Source organism: Nicotiana tabacum, chromosome 21 (genome assembly GCF_000715075.1).
Source record: "Nicotiana tabacum cultivar K326 chromosome 21, ASM71507v2, whole genome shotgun sequence".
Classification (NCBI taxonomy): Eukaryota; Viridiplantae; Streptophyta; class Magnoliopsida; order Solanales; family Solanaceae; genus Nicotiana; species Nicotiana tabacum.
Genome location: NC_134100.1, coordinates 34,883,930 through 34,901,955, shown reverse-complemented (window position 1 = coordinate 34,901,955; position 18,026 = coordinate 34,883,930). Strand labels below are relative to the sequence as shown.

The 18,026-nt window shown below is 41.2% G+C and overlaps 1 long non-coding RNA gene across 2 annotated transcripts; it reads left to right on the top strand.

Moving 5' to 3' along the window:
- Positions 1-12,816: 12,816 nt before the first annotated feature.
- LOC107831924 (uncharacterized) lies at positions 12,817-17,487 on the top strand. Of its 2 annotated transcripts, XR_001658461.2 has the most exons (4): positions 12,817-13,281; positions 13,443-13,534; positions 16,025-16,092; positions 17,171-17,487. It is a non-coding gene; the product is annotated as an uncharacterized LOC107831924 (long non-coding RNA). The 2 variants fall into 2 exon arrangements; XR_001658462.2 differs by lacking the exon at positions 16,025-16,092 and having other exon boundaries at positions 12,819-13,281.
- The last annotated feature ends 539 nt before the right edge of the window (positions 17,488-18,026 follow it).

Below are 18,026 nucleotides of genomic sequence, written 5' to 3'. Positions count from 1 at the left end.
AGCAACAAGTGCCTAATACAAATTATCATATTGGTGGCATCTTTATAGCCAATTTCTTATTGATAAAGTCATGGCTTTAATTGTGTGGGCCCATGGACATAAGTAGAGCAATTCTTCACTTAAGATCTCATTTTAATGATATGGAATTGAACAAAATGGGGCTTCTCTCTATGGATCTTAGACAAACAAAAATGAACAGATGGGTTAGTCACAACAAGTATACATTTGTTTGGTTGTTTCGAACTCGTGGTGCTATCGTTAAGCCGTAAGTAGTTCGAGATTGAGGCGTAGAGGAGATTGTTCACAAATACAAGTGGGAAGTTGATATTAAATGTATGTTAAGGCTAATCCTTCCTTATTTTGGCATGATCCAAGCATTAAATGTCCATTTGCTTTCATTTTGGCAAAAGCTACTTATAACATTTACACTTCATTTTCTGTGGAGAATGAATTTACAACGTTCAACATCTTTTTGGTTAATGATTAATTCTTTCATTTGGTGAATTCATGCCAACACCTTGAGGGTAAGTTATTTTAGAATAAGTATGATATTGGCATGTCTACGTGGAGCCATGACAATATGTAACATATGACTAATGTCCTTTATAGGATTTATGAGCGGACATTTGGAAGAAGTTAGTGATATGGGGAGCAAACGCACAACTTTCATAAATGACTCTATTAATAGAAGTACTAGGGGTGTCAGAAAAATATGTAGTTGATAAAGTTTATCCGAAGGCATATTGATCTTATGACATTCCGAGAGATTATATTGACTTACTTCTTATACATTACAATCATTTATACATGTACATTGACCCATGATCAGATACGTTATATACGCGTATATTATATGTATATGGGGTATGGGGAAAGGTTATGGCTTTATATACGCACCTCCACCTGATCAGTTGGTATACGTTGATGATTTCGCCCACAGAGGCCGAGATGATATGATGGGATGCCCTCAGAGGCTTGATGATGTTATGTACGCATATACATATGCATGATACGTATATGCATGACATTATAAATATTTCATGATTTACAGAGCTATCCAGACTTACAGGTTGAGTCATTTATTCCATATTTCTTTTATTTCCTTTATATACTAATTTATGTGCCTTACATACTCGGTACATTATTCGTACTGACATCCTTTTGTTGTGGACGCTGCATTCATGTCTGCAGGTATAGGTAATCAGTTTGACGAGCCCTCATAGTAGACGAGGTCAGCATTTTGCGAAGGATCGGTAAGACTCCACTTCATTCGAGGTGCAGTCGAGTCTATAAGTCATCATGTTAGAGTTTTGCTACAGACCTATGGGTAGGCAGGAGCCGTGTACCGTTTGATGTCGAATACTCTTAGAGGCTTTGTAGATGCAGGTTCATTATGTACAGTATGTCAGAGGCCTTGACGGGCGTGTGTATTCATGTTTTAAGTACGATGGATCGCTAATACAACGTTTGCCCACTTACATTTATACATTATGAGTTGTGGCCATGTTGGCCCATGATAGTTACAAAAAGAATGAGTTTAGCCAACTTGGTCATGACTGGAATGAAATGTGAAAACTTGGTCAGTCTGTCCACAATGACCCAAACGACATCAAATCACCTCAAGGTCCGTCGCAACCCAACCACAAAATGCATAGTGATACGCTCCCACTTCTACTCTGGTATATCTAGACTCTAATGCAAACCACTCGGTCTCTGATGCTCACACTTAACCTGCTGATAGTTCAAACACAGTAAAACATACTCAACAATGTCTTTCTTCATCCTTTGCCACCAATAATGCTACTTCAAATCATGGTACATTTTTAGGGCACCCGAATAAATAGAATATCGCGAACTATGGGCTTCCTCAAGAATTAGCTCCTGCAACCCATCCACATTAGGCACATAAATCCGACTCTGAAGAAGCAACACACAATCATCACCAATAGTCACCTCCTTAGCATCCCATTGTTGTATTGTGTCCCTAAGAACAAGCAAATGAGGATCATCATAGTGACGCGCCTTGATGTGCTCAAACAAGGCCGCCCGTGATATAACACAAGCAAGAACCCTGCTAGGCTCCGAAATATCCAACCTCATGAACTTGTTGGCCAAAGCCTCAACATCCAAAGCTAACGGTCTCTTCCTATCTGGAAGAAAAGCAAGACTCTCCATACTCTCCGCCTTCCTACTCAAGGCATTGACCACCACATTGGCCTTTCCGGGATGATAAAGAATGGTGATATCATAGTCTTTCAATAGCTCGGGCCACCACTGTTGCCTCAAGTTCAAATCCTTCTGCTTGAATAGATGTTGAAGACTCCGATGATCCACATACACCTTACAAGACACGCCATAAAGATAATTCCTCCAAATCTTGAGCGCATATACAATAGCTTCTTACTCCAAATAATGCACTGGATAGTTTTTCTCATGGGGCTTCAGCTGACGTGAAGCATAGGCAATTATCCTACCATCCTGCATCAACACACACCCAATTCCAACCCGTGAAACATCACAGTAGACTGTATATGAACACGATTCCGAAGGAAAAACCAGAACTAAAGTTGTAGTCAAGACTGTCTTGAGCTTTTGAAAGCTCTCTTCACACTCGCCAGAATACCTGAATGGGTAACCCTTCTAAGTCAACTTAGTCAATGGGGTTGCGATAGACAAACAATCCTCCACAAAGCAGCGATAATACCCAGCCGACCCAAGGAAACTCCGAATCTCTGTAGCAGTAGAAGGTCTGGGCCAACACTGAACTGCCTCAATCTTCTTCGGATCCAACTTAATTCCCTCACTAGACACCACATGACCTAAAAATGCCACAAAGTCTAACCAGAACTCGCACTTGGACAACTTTGCATATAGCTTCTTCTCCCTCAAGTCTAGAGCACGATCCTCAAATGCTACTCATGCTCCTCCCGACTGCGAGAATACACCAATATATCATCAATGAGTGCAATGATAAAGGAATCCAGATAAGGCTAAAATACACTGTTCATCAAGTGCATGAAAGTTGTTGGGGCATTGGTTAGCCCACAAGACATCACCAAGAACTCATAGTGCCCATAAGGGTCCTGAAAGCCGTCTTAGGAACATCTAAAGCCCTGATCTTCAATGGATGGTACCCCGATCTCAAATCAATCTTCGAGAATACCCTAACACCTTGAAGTTGATCAAATAAATCATCAATATGCGGTTGTGGATACTTGTTTTTGATAGTAACCTTGTTCAATTGCTTATACCCAATGCACATCCTCATGGAACCGTCATTCTTCTTCACAAATTGAACTAGAGCACCCCAGGGTGAAACACTTAGCCTAATGAAACTTTATCTAGAAATTCCTGCAACTGTTCCTATAATTCCTTCAACTCAGTTAGAGCCATGCGGTACGATGGAATAGATACGGGCTGAGTGCCCGGTACCAAGTCAATACCAAAATCAATATCCCTATCTGGTGGCATGTCGGGTAGGTCTGCAGGAAAAACATCTAAAAATTCCCTCACCATGGGGACTGAATCAACTATGGGAGTATCAAACTCACATACCTAACAAAGGCTAAGTACGCCAAGCACCCATTCTCAACCATCCGTTGAGCCTTCAGAAAAGACACCACTCTACTTGGAACATGACCCAAGGAACTTCTGCACTCCAACATCGATAACCCCGGCATAGACAACGTCACGGTCTTAGCGTGATAATCAATAATAGCATGCTACATAGATAACCAATCCTTACCTAGAATCACATTGAAATCCACCATATTAAGCAACAGAAGATCAACCCAATAGTGACCAAACAAGAACGATAGATACAGTCCACCACAATAGAATCCCCAACGAGTGTAGACACATAAATAGGAGTATCTAGAGGAACACGAGATATATCCAAATATAAAGCAAAACAGGACAACACATACAGATAAGTAGAACCCAGATCAAATAAAACCGATGCATCTCTATGACAGACCAGAATAATACATGTAATGACTGCATTTGATGCAACTACCTCGGTCCTATTAGGGAAAGCAAAACAATGGGCAGGGTCTCCTCCTCTAGAATGTGCTCTACCTGCCTACCCTCCACCTCTAGCTGGTTTTGATGGTGGAGTAGCAACTAGAGAGGAAACCATAACCCGAGTACCCTGCTGAGATCCACCCTTTCAAAGTCTATGACAATCTCTAATAAGGTGCCTAGTATCACCACACTCAAAACAACTCCTCTGCGGGCGTGGCTGCTGGTACTGAGTCTGGGAGGGACAACTGGAATAACCGCTATAGGAACCCCATGCACAAGGTGCACTAAAAGATGGCTCTTCGGTATAGGTACCATGGGGTCCCTAGATAGCTGGAGCACTACGGGTAACCTAAAGTGCATACTGAACTGGTCGAATGGCAAAGCCTCTGCCATGACAGGTCGGAGCCAAAGAGTGGGAACCGCTAAATCCTCCAGAACCTCGAGGCTTCTTAACCTCCATATTCCCCCTATCCTACTCGCGTATACGCTTCAACCTCCTAGCAATCTCCACAACCTAATGGAATGTAGTCTCAGTCTCCAACTCCCCTGCCATCCCAAAACTGAGGCTATAGACAAGTCCCTCAATAAACCTATAGACTTTTCTCTATCAGTGGACACCAAGGAAGGTTCATGATGAGATAACTCTGTAAACCTCATAGCATACTAGGACACAATCATACCCCCTTAGCGTAAGTGCTCAAACTCATTGTGCAACTCATCCCTGCATTATGGAATAAACTCCTTCAATAAAATATTAGAGAACTGGGGCCAAGTAAGTGGTGCTGCGCTAGCTGGTCTGCTCGCCTCATGAGTTTGCCATCATCTAGGCCGATCCCGTCAACTGAAAGGTAGTAAGGTTGACCCCGCTCAACTCTACCAAACCCATAGTATTCAAAATGCGGTGACACTGATCCGAGAAACCATGTGCATCCTCAGAAGACCCTCCAGTGAATTGGAGAGGATGGAACTTTTGAAACCTCTCCAAACTCCTCTGCCCCTCTGCCAACACAACTAGCCCTACCTCGGGCAGAACTGTGACTACTGGCTGCACCAGCACAATACCTGGTGTCTGATAAGCATGAGCTAGCTACTGTGGTGTATGGGCGGAGGGAGTTTGAGTTCCTCCCCCAGCCTGTGAAGTAGCTGGTGCAACTGGAATCAACCTTGCATGGGCCAAACTCCCGAACATACTCATGAAGTGTGCCAAGGTCTCCTGGAGCCCCGACGTAGAAATAGGCTGCTCAGGTGCACACTCAACATGCTTGGGCCCCTGGTACTCAACTGGAGCTGCTAGAGGTTCTAGAGCTGCAGCTCTGACAGGTTCTCTAGATGTAGCACGTGCCCCTCCTCATCCTCTACCTCAGCCCCGGCCTCTCGCGGCTATATCAGGGGATGTTGGTGTCTACTCAAGTGATCCAGTAGCACGTTTTCTCACCATCTATGAGGGAAAGAAGAGTAAAGGTTCAAATTTCAGAATAACAAATCGGCATGATAATGAATGAAAGAAGATGATGTTTCATAATAGTTCGGTAGCCTCTCGAAGATAAGTTCAAACATCTCCATACCGATCTACAAGACTCTACTAAACTTGCTTGTAACACATAGGACTTATGAATCTAGAGCTCTGATTTAAACTTGTCACGAACCACATCCCTCCACAGGAGTCATGATGTCACCTAGTCTCTAAAACTAGGTAAGTCGATAAGTTAACAATATTTAAACAAACAAAACATGTTATAATAGGACATAGAGTTAATTTAAAAATAGAAATAGAGTCAATACAGGCAAAAGTGGCAATACTCAACATAACTCCCCAAAACTAGGGAGTACAGAGCCACGAGCTCTAATTGAATACATAAGAATATCTTAAAAAGTAATATTGTTCGGATATAGAAATAACAGTATTAATGTAAGGATATGACTCCAAGGAACTGCGACGGTCAATGTAACTCTATATTGAATCATCGCGGTCAAAGAAATCTCTCATTGCCTAGATCTGTTGCCTTGAGCGCCTAAATCTACACAAAAATGTGCAAAAGTGTAGTATGAGTACATCACAGTCGGTACCCAGTAAGTATCAAGACTAACCTCGGTGAAGTAGTGACGAGGTTCAAGTCATGTGATATTCGCTAGTCAAATACCCAGTGCAATATATCAAAGACTGGAAACATAAAATATATTAGTAAAATAATAACAATAATCACATCAGAATAAGTGATAACGATTCAATACAAGTAAAGGCTCAGCTTCAAATAGAAATGCACACATATGGCACCTCGTGCCCACATTATCAATCACACTTGCACGACAAAGACCTCGTGCAACAATACCAGTCACACTTGCACGACAAAGATATCGTGCCAATATCAATCACACTCTCACAATAAAGACCTCGTGCCAATATCACACTCGCACGACAAAGACCTCGTGCCACAATATCATACTCGCACGGCAAAGACCTCCTGCCATAATATCAAAATCGCACACCAAAGACCTCGTGCCACAATATCACACTCGTATGATAAATATCATTGTGCCACAATATCACATTCGCATGGCAAAGACCCCGTGCCACAATATCACACTCGCACGGTAAAGACCTCATGCCAACACCCAAATAATTCGCTCAACATGTCCACATGTGCCACAATAATCACAAGACAATAATGCCAAATTTCTATCAAGGATATATGAGCTCATAACTTATCAACAAGGTGTACAAGGACATGATTAAAGTAAAATATGGATGAGTGTTTAACAAATAAAGCATTATTATGGCCAAAAGAAGTGTAGTGATTATGTTCACGTAGCCACAAAGTAATCAAGAATGTTTCATGTACAATACATCCTCAAACTAAGGCATATTAATAGACTAAGGTCTAACCCGGTCACAAGCCACGCATAGCCCTCGTGTACACGCTCGTCACCTCGTGTACACGTCGTTTTTCACACAACACAATTAGGCAATTAAGTCTAAATCCTAAGAGGTATCCCCCAACATAAGGTTAGGCAAGATACTTACCTCAAACAAACCAAATCAATACTCTAAAAAGCCCTTTCCTCTCGAATCTGCCTCTGAACGGGTTAAATCCCAATCCAAGTAGTAAAAGTCCCCTAAAACATTAACAAAATCCGAGCTCCCAATCTCAAAATGTGATAAAATAACTCAAACCTCGAAAATGATATTTTATAACACTCCTTAATGATACCCTTCATGATTGTGAGACCTATTTCGCAATGACGAAGCACAAATCAAAACTGTCCTAGAATTACCCTTTGTGAACGCAGTCTGGCACCCGCGAACGTGATGCATAACCTCCATTGGCGCGGTCCCCCACGCGTGACGCGAAGGCCAAAAGCTTGGCAACCATATCCGCCTTCCCTCTATGCGAACGCGATGCCCAGGTCACGAACACGAAGGTCACTACCCACCATGCTCTGCGAACGCAACAGCCTCATTGCGAATACGCAAAGCAAAAATGCCAGCCACCAAAAACACTCTGCGACCACAAGAGAGAAATGTTCTAAAACCCATCTGAAACACACTTGAGGCACCGGGGACCCTCTCCAAACACACCAACAAGTCCTAAAATACAACACGGACTTACTCGAGGCCTCAAATCACAAAAAATAACATCAAAACTATGAATTGCACCTCAATTCAAACTTAATGAACTAATCCAAATTTTCGAATTCTAAACTTATGCCGAAGATTCCTAAATAACTCGGAATGACCCCAAATTTTACACACAAGTCATAAATCACCATACGAACCTATTCCAAGGCTCAGAATCTCAAACGTACATCAACAAACACAAAGTCAACTATGGGTCAAACCTATGAACATCTAAACCTTGAAATTGACAACTTTCGCTAATTAGAGCGAAATCAACCTAGGAACCTCCTAATCCAAATACGGACATACACTTAAGTTCAAAATCACCATCTTGACCTAACAGAACTGTCAAAATTCCGATATGAGGTCAAATACACAAAAGTATAACTTGGTCAACACTCTTAAGCTTCCAAACTAGGAACTTAGTGTTCCAATTCAATTCAAAACCTCCCAAAAATCAACCCAACCATCCACGCAAGCCACACAATAACAAATAATATACGGGGAGCATCAAATAGGGGAACGAGGCTCGAATACCCAAAATTACCGGTCGGGTCGTTAAATTCCCCCCCCCCCCCCTTAAACAAACATTCGCCCTCGAACGAGTTTAGCATCAAACCTGAGGTATAAAAACGGTGAGGGTATCTGTTCCGCATATCATGCTCGGTCTGCCAAGTCGTCTCCTTGACCGGTTGACCTCTTCATTGAACCTTCATCGATGAAATATTATTTGATCTCAGCTTCCAAACCTTCCTATCCCAATTGCCACCAAATCGTCATCATAAATCAAATCCTTGTCTAACTACAATGAGCTGAAGTCAAACACATGTGACGGGGCCTCATAATACTTTTGGAGATTGAAAACATGAAACACCGGATGGAGTCACGATAAGCAGGGTGGCAAAGCAAGTCTATTGGCCTCCTCACCAACTCTCTCTAGAACCTCAAAAGGACCAATATACCGAGGGCTCAACTTTTGCTTCCTCCTGAAGCTCATCACATCCTTCATGGGTGAAACTCTGAGTAGAACCCTCTCACCTACCATGAATGCCACATCTCAAGCCTTTCTATCATCATAACTCTTTTTCCTAGACTAAATTGTATGAAGCCGCTCCGGAATCAATTTCACCTTCTCCAAAGCATCACGAACTAGATCAGTGCCCAACAACCTAGCCTTCCTAGGCTCATAGCAACCAACTGAAGAACGAAAATACCTCCTATATAAGGCCTCATGCAAAGCCATCCGGATACTCGATTGGTACATATTTTTGTAGGCGAACTCTGCTAACAGTAGAAACTGATCCCACTGGACCCTAAAATCAATGGCACAGCCTCTCAACATGTCCTCCAAGAGCTGAATAGTACGGTCGGACTACCCGTATGTGTAGAGAAAAAATATCGTACTCAACTAAACATGTGTGCCTATCTCACACTACACGGCTCTCCGAAAATGCAATGTAAAATGCGTGCCTCAATCTGAGATAATAGACACAGGCACATCATGCAGGAGAATAATCTCTCTAAGATAAATTCGAGCCAGCTGCTCTAAAGTTTAGGTAGTCATGACGAAAATGAAGTGTGCAGACTTGGTTAGTTTGTACACAATGACCCATACGACATCAAATCTTTTCAAGGTACGTGGCAACCCTACCACCAAATCCATAGTGATACCCTCACACTTCCACTCCGGTATATCTAGTCTTTGAAGCAACCCACCCAGTATTTGATGCTCATACTTAACCTGCTTACAGTTCAATCACCGTGCAATATACTTAACAATGTCTTTCTTCATCTTCCGACACCAATAATGCAGCTTCAAATCATGGTACATCTTTCCGGCACCCGGATGAATGGAATACCGCAAACTATGGGCATCCTCAAGAATCAGCTCCCGCAACTCATCCATATTAGGAGCAAAAATCCGAACCCAAAACGGCAGCACACCATCATTACCAATAGTCACATCCTTAGCATCACGGTGCTGTATCATGTCCTTAAGGAAAAGCAAGTGGGGATCATCATACTGAGGTTCCTTGATGCGCTCAAACAAGGATGCCCGTGATTCAACACAAGCAACAATGTTGCTAGGCTCCAAAATATCCAACCTCACGAACCTATTGGCCAAAGCCTGCACGTACAAAGCTAATGGTCTCTCCCCAACTAGAAGAAAAGCAAGACTCCCCATACTCTTCGCCTTCTTACTCAAGGCGTAAGCCAACACATTGGCCTTTTCGGGATGATAAAGAATGGTGATATCATAGTCTTTCAATAGCTCCAACCACCTCTGTTGCCTCAAGTTCAAATCCTTATTCTTGAATAGGTGTTGAAAACTCCAGTGATCTGCATACACCTTACAAGACACGCCATAAAAATAATGCCTCCAAATCTTGAGCGCGTGTACAATAGCTGCTAATGCACTGGTAGTTCTTCTCATGGGGCTTCAACTAACACAAAGCATAGGCAATCAGCCTACCATCATGCATCAACACACACTGAATGCCAAGTCGTGAAGCATCATAATAGACTGTATATGAACCCGATGTTGAAGGCAAAACAAGAACTAGAGTTGTAGTCAAGGCCGTCTTGAGCTTCTGAAAGCTCTCCTCACACTCATCATACCATCTGAATAGGGAACCCTTCTGAGTCAACTTAGTCAATGGGGCTGCGATAGATGAAAACCCCTTCACGAAGGGGCGATAATTCCCAGCCAACCCAAGGAAACTCGAAATCTCTATAGCGATAGAAGGTTTGGGCCTACTCTGAACTATATTAATCTTCTTTGGATCAACCTTAATCCCCTCATAGGACATCACGTGACCCAAGAATTCAACCTAGTCTAATAGAACTCGCACTTGGAGAACTTAGCATATATCGTTTTGTCACTCAAAGTCTGGATCACGATCCTTAAATTCTGTTCATGCTCCTCCTGGCTGCGGGAATACATCAATATTTTATGAATGAACACAATAACAAAGGAATCCAGATAAGGCTAAATCACACATTTCATCAGGTGCATGTAAGTTTTTGGGTCATTGGTAAGCCCAAAGGACATCACTAAGAACTCATAGTGCCTTTTTTCAAACATTCGTTAAGCCTTAAGAAAAAAACACCACTCTACTAGGATCATGACCCAAGGAATCTCTCCACTCCAACATCGGTAACTCCGGTATAGCCAACAACATAGCCTTAGCGTGACAAACAAGAATAGCATGATACGGTGATAACCAATCCATACCCAGAATCACATTAAAATCCACCATATTAAGCAATAGAAGATTAATCCAATAGTGACCAAACAAGAACGATAGATACGGTCCACCACAATAGAATTTCCAACGGGTGTAGACACATAAACAAGAGTATCCATATAATCACAAGATATATCCAAATATAAAGCAAAATAGGATGACACATACTAATAAGTAGAACCCGAATCAAATAAAATGGATGCATCTCTATGACACATCGGAATAATACTTGTAATGAATGCATCTGATGCAATCTCCTCGACCCTACCAGGGAAAGCATAACAACAAGCATGGCTTTCCTCTCTAGGACGTCCTCTACCCACCTGCCCTCCACCTCTAGCTGGTTGTGCCAGTGGAGTAGCAACTGGAGTGGAAGCCATAACTTGAGTACCCTTTGAGGTCCACCCCTCCAAAGTCTGGGACAATCTCTAATAAGGTGCCTAATATTACCACACTCAAAATAACTCTTCTGCGGGCATGGATGCTGGTATTGAGTTTGCACCGGACGACTAGAATAACTATTGTAGGAATCCCGTGTAGAAGGTGCACTGAAAGTTGAATCTCTGGTATAGGTACCTTGGGGTCCCTGGCTAGCTAGAGCATTACGGGTAACCTAAAGTGTGGTTTGAAGACAAAGACTCTACCAGGACGGGTCAGAGCCAAATATTGGGAACCACTAAATCCTCCAGAACCTAGAGGCTTCTTAACCTCCCTATTCCCCCTCTCCTACTCGCAAATACGCTCCAACCTCCTAACAATCTCTAGGACCTGATGGAATGCAATCTTAGTCTCCAACTCCCATGCCATCCAAAACTTTAGGCTATAGACGAGTCCCTCAATAAACCTATGGAGTCTCTCTCTATTAGTGGAAACCAAGGAAGGTGCATGACAAGATAACTCTGTAAACCTCATAGGATACTCGGACACAGTCATTCCCCCTAGGGCAACTATTCAAACTCGCTACGCAATTGTCCCTACGGGTCTTTGGAATAAACCCCTTCAAGAAAAGATCAGAGAACTGGGACCATGTAAGTGGTGCTGCACTAGCTGGTTTGCCCGCCTCATAACTTTACCACCATCTATATACCAACCCCATCTGTTAACGACTAATTTTGACCCTACCTTTTAAAATTAAATTAATTATACTTATTACTTAGCAACAAATGTGGTAAAATATTTTCTAATCAATAAGACCTATTTTTTCTAAAAGATAATAGGAAAATAACAAAAAATATTGTTGAATTAATAGCTATTTGATATTAAAATTTATAAATTATATTATTCTAACTATTTTGAAATATTAAAATAACTTTTATATCTTAATAAACAATTTTTACAATTAGTTTATTAAATTAATCCTCAATTTATAATTATATTATCTTATTTACTTTAAGTAGCCAAAACTAGTTTCATAATTCAATAAATTATATATTATAGAAATTAATAATTAATTATATATTTGATGATTATATTTTAATGTATTTAATTATAATTAATTAAGCGTAATTAATTTGATTTTAAAAGGGTTAAAAGCTCAAAAGGCTACAATTGCACATAATCAATTAAACTCAATGTGGCTATGTGTTAAAGTCTATTTCAGTTGTTTTGGCTCAAATGCACGAGCCCAAACACCTTGACCCTGTCCAGACCCACCCTTCCTACTCCATGTTGGCAATCCATGCCACTTCCTCTGAACCGATGGTATCGTGCAACGCCGCCCCTCTCCTACACTCACAAAAGAAATACAACACATCTGGACCGTTGATCCAACTCGTCAACGGTCCGTAATTAATTTTAGTTTTCTCTTTTCTTTTAATTCTCACCTAAACCTCATTTCCACCGTCGAATTACAGGGATCCAACGGCCATCGTTTTTCATAACAAAACTTTTTATTAATACTCATCTCCCTAAAATATCTGGGTAGTTGATCCAAAGATCCAATGTCCCAAATTCCGTCTCGTATTTTAAACCTTCCAAACACCCCTAACCCTACTCATTTGCATCTCACCCGGCCGCCCTTCTTTCCCCATTCTCTCTCATTTTTTTCATCCCCATCAACCCCATCAATCCGAAAACCTTGCACAAATTTGTGCAAGTTCATCCCAATCGAACCCTGAAACATCTATCTTGTCCCTGATAGCTGCAAATCACATCGGCTTCCATTCCTTTTTCTTCGATTTAATTCGAATTTCGAATCTCAAATTCGTAAACCTAAAATGCACAAATGGGTATACTATCAATCCTTGCTCTGTTCTGTCAAATCAGTGCATGAATGAACATAATCTGTAGATTCTTCATCATTATTCGATGTTCAGAGGTCAAACACAGTGACCTCCATATATTAGATTTTGACCAGCAATCCAACGGCTTCAACGGCCATCTCCTCGTACCTAGGTAAATCCGTGTTAAAAGGGGCATTCAATGCCTTGACAAACGACACATTAAATACTATCTGAAACACAAAGAAAGAAAGAAAGAAAGAAAGAAAAGAGTTAAAATTTATGTTTTCCTCACTAAGTGTTCGCTAATTTTTCTGTTTTCTTTCTCTTCTCCAGTTTGAGTTCATCTCCTATACTTATGTTGAGTTTGGATTCCTAAAAGGCTGTCAAACACTCCCTTACATGGTTCGCTACCCTACAGAAGACCAGTACACACTAATCCCCTTTCTTACTTTGAGTTTGTAGTATGGTTATGTATTCATGATGATTTCCTAGTTGATTTTCTATCATTTATGTTAGCTATTGATGATAAGAAATTGTGTTTGTCATGACCAGCCTTTACATGATATTTTCATTGTTAACATAGGGATTTTTTGATTAAAATATATTATATTGACACTGTTATCAAATTTGTGTAATTGAACTTTATCTTTCATGATTCAATTAGTAAAAATAACTCCGGACTAAGTAATATTCTGATGATAAATATCACTAAACCTCTGTGATTTAGTTAAGTAAATTTTAGTGTTGATTTTGTGTAATTTACCAATGTTAGTTGAACAATAGTACTAGGTCAACTGAGCTAATTGAAATCATGCTCTTGAACCTTCTTTGTGATTATGTACCTCTAGATTACTTGACCCTTCTACTTATGTCATTATTTTGATATTATAAATGGAATTCCCAACCGTTCATATTATGTTGAACTATCTACTTTAATAACTTTAGCTAATAAGATTGTTGATGATATCTTGTTTGTTCTATACTCTCAGTAATCCATGTATCTATACTGTTGTTACCCTTAAGATCCTACTGAGCTTCATGATTAATTGATCTAGATCATATGCTGATAATGTTGTTTGTAATCTTTTCTATTAGCCAAAAGGTTGGAATAGAATCAGTCTTCTAAACTTCTCTGAAATACTATCAATACTTGTCACATTGCACCATATTGATTCCTATGATGTTTTGCTATCCTGATTCAGTTCCTGCCCTCATGAAAATTTGTTTTGACTCTAATTAATAGCATGTTCATGTCATTGCAATACAATAATCTCTACATGTTCTCTGAAATAACTTGAAACCATGTGATGAATTTCATTAATGTATTAGGGAACCTAGAGTCAGTTTTGAATATAACTTGATGTAACGACCCGGCCGGTCGTTTCGGGAGTTATAGCCTCATTTCCCCCATTTCTGTTTCCTTTATGCTCTTAAGCTATATTATGATATACTGGGTTAGTTGATTCGGGCCCGGAGTGGTTTCGGAGTGGAATGAGACACTTAGTCTCTAATTTAGAACCTTAAGTTGGAAAAGTCAACATGATGTTGACCTATGTGTAAACGATCTCGGATTTGAATTATGATGGTTCTGTTAGCTCCGTTAGGCGATTTTGGACTTAGGAGTGCGTCTGGAATGTGATTTGGAAGTCCGTGGTAGAATTAGGCTTGAATTGGTAAAATTTGGAAATTTGGCAATTTTGGTCGGCAGTGGAAAATTTGATATCGGGGTCGGAATGGAATTCCAGAAGTTGGAGTAGGTTCGTAGTGTTATTTGTGATGTGTGTGCGAAATTTGAGGTCATTCGGACGTGGTTTGGTTGGTTTCGGAATTAGTTGCCGAATTTGAAAATTTAGAAGTTCTTACACTTGAATCCGAGGGTAATTTGATGATTTGATGTTGTTTTGAGTGATTTGAAGGTTCAACTAAGTTTGTATGTTGATATATGACTTGTTGGTATTTTTGGTTGAGGTCCCGAGGGCCTCGGGGTGATTTCGGGTGGTTAACGGATTTGTCGAAGTTGGAAAATGCAGTTGAAGCTGCTGCTACTGCTATTTTCGTACCTACGGAAGAAAGATTCGCAGGTGCAAGGCCGCTGGTGTGCGTGGGGAATTCGTAGGTGCGGGCAATGCCGGGCTAGGCAGGTTGCACAGGTGCGAGTTGGAGGTCGCATCTACGATCCCGCAGGTGCGAAACCTGGGGCGCAGATGCAGAAAGGGGGATGCTAGGCAGGCTTCGCAGAAGCGGAGTATGAGCGCGCAGGTGCGCTTGCGCAGGCGCGATAATTTGCTGCGCATATGCGGAAAAATGTGAGGCCAAGGCTGGAGCGCATGCGCGAAGGATTTGGCCGCACCTGCGAGCTCGCATGTGCGAGGCCTAGAGCATAGGTGCGGAAGATGGGGAATTAAGTGGAGTTCGTGGATGCAGCACCCTGACCGCAGGTGTGGAAAAAGAGCCCGCAGGTGCAAAAACCTGGGCAGAAACCATAAATAGAACACTACGCGAATTTGGTTCATTTCCACCATTTTCAAGTCGGTTTGTGGAGCTTTTGGAGTGATGTTTGAAGGGTGATTCAAGGGCTATCAGTGAGGTAAGTTGCTTGAGCCCTAATACTCGTATATATGGTGATTCCCGTTGTTTAATCATGTAATTAGTGAAAATGAGGGATTAGGGATTGAAATTTTTGGAGAGTAATTTAAGGATTTGAAGGACCAAACGATGTCGGATTTTGATGATTTTGGTATGGTTAGATTCGTGAGTGAATGTGCTTTCTAGTTTTGTGAATTTTGTCAGATTTTGAGACGTGGGCCCGAGGGGCGGGTTTGAGCCAATTTCGGGTTTTGGTCTAATTTTGTAGCTTTTCTTGTGGAATTCATTCCATTAGCGTGTATTGATAGTATTGTACTGATTGTGAATAGATTCGGAGCATTTGGAGGCCGAGTCCAGAGCCAAGAGCATGGCGGGGTAGAGATTTAACCAGTTTGAGGTAAGTAACGATTGTAAATCTAGTCCTGAGGGTACGAAACCTCGGATTTTGTATCATTCTACTATTTTTAGTTACGCACATGCTAGGTGACGGGCGTGTGGGCGTGCACTATTGGGGATTGTGACTTGGTCCGTCCCGTAGCAACTGTAAAGTTGCATACTTTGTTGAATCTATTCGATACTTATATGTTTTAGAAAGAGTTTCTGTAAGTTGGGCCTTGTGCCAGTGTTGTTTGGACCCTTAGGGGCCTTTTCTTACTATCCTCTCATTGTTTTCGATTGAAAATCTATACTCAGTCATGGTTATACTTGTTTACTACATAACTCAGTTTTATGACTCTATTTTGATATATATAAATGTTATTTTTGGCCGAATGCCCTGTTTTATAGAAACGCCCGAGTGGCTTGAGAGGTTTATGACTGAGTGGGGCCGAGGGCCTGATTTGTGAGGACATTTATGGGATCGGGCTGCACGCCACATCATGTTGCATATTTATGGGATCGGGCTGCACGCCGCAGCATGTTGCATATTTATGGGATCGGGCTGTACGCCGCAGCATGTTTGATATAGGCCGAGGGCCTGAGTGATTTATGCCATGATTTGGCTTGATATAGCACTTGGGCTGAAGGAGCCCCTTCGGAGTCTGTACACACCCCCAGTGAGCGCAGGTACCTATTGAGTGCGAGTGCCGAGTGCTGAGTGACTGGGAGGCATGAGTGATTGTAAGGTATGCCCGAGTGGCAAGAGTGATTGTGAGGTACGCCCGAGTGGCAAGAGTGATGGTGAGGTTTGCCCAAGGGGCTGTTTATAATTTCATCATTTTTGCTCACCTTTGCATTTTTCCTATGTTTGAAAACTGTTGAAAAATATCTTTAAATAATTTTTACTAGAATTGGGTTTAAACGAGATATTTTGATTCAAATCCCAATTTTAAAAGCATGTGGTATTTTACTAAAATTTCCTGATATGAACGTTATATGCTTTATTGCTCATCACTATTGCTCATTATTTATTTATTGTTGTTACTTACTGAGTTGGCGTACTCACACTACTCCCTGCACCTTGTGTGCAAATCCAGGTGTAACTGGACACGGTAGCGGTTGTTGATTATTTTGGTTGCAGATTTTCTTGGGGATAGCAAGGTAGCAGTTTGGGGACCACAGCCCCTGCTCTTCTCCCTCTTATCTTCCTCTAGTTGTATTTAGCTATTTTTTCAGGCTGAGTTAGCCTTGATATTGTTAGATAGATTGTAGTAGATGCTCATGACTAGTGACACCCCGATGTCGGGCTTTTCTTTTCGCACTTTTATTTTGATTGTAACTCCTTTACGAAAGTTTTTATGTTAAATAACATTGAAATTATCTTTGAAATGAAAATATAGGTTTGTTTTGGAAATGAGTCGGCTTGCCTAGTTCCACGATAGGCGTCATCACGATAGGGGTTAGTTTGGGTCGCGACACTTGACTAATATAAATTTCTATAGTGAGTGTTTACATTTGCCATCTCATGCTTGTTTGAGCCCTGTGATTGAAAACTACATGAAATTCTCTGCTACTATGTTAATCAAATGACTCTCCTTAGCTTCTACACCTGAGTTCACACATGTTGTAGCTGTACTGCTGCACTCATAGAGCATCTTATCATAGTAGCTTGGAGTGGTTTATCCTTGCATCTATGTGTTCACTTGTAATAGTCCTGATCTGTCTGTGATGATAAAATGGTTTGAGTTCAGTGAGTGATCCTTTATAAGAGACATACCCTAATGATCTGTCCCAGTTTAAATAACTTTAACTGTTAAGCTAAGCCATGGTGTTGTAATGACTTGTACACTAACTCATGTATCAAATGAACCTGTTTGCATATCTGGGTGTTAGTATTCTACGATTTGATAGCTTAATTTTTAAGGTGATGAGGTCTTAGTGAGATGTATGCTT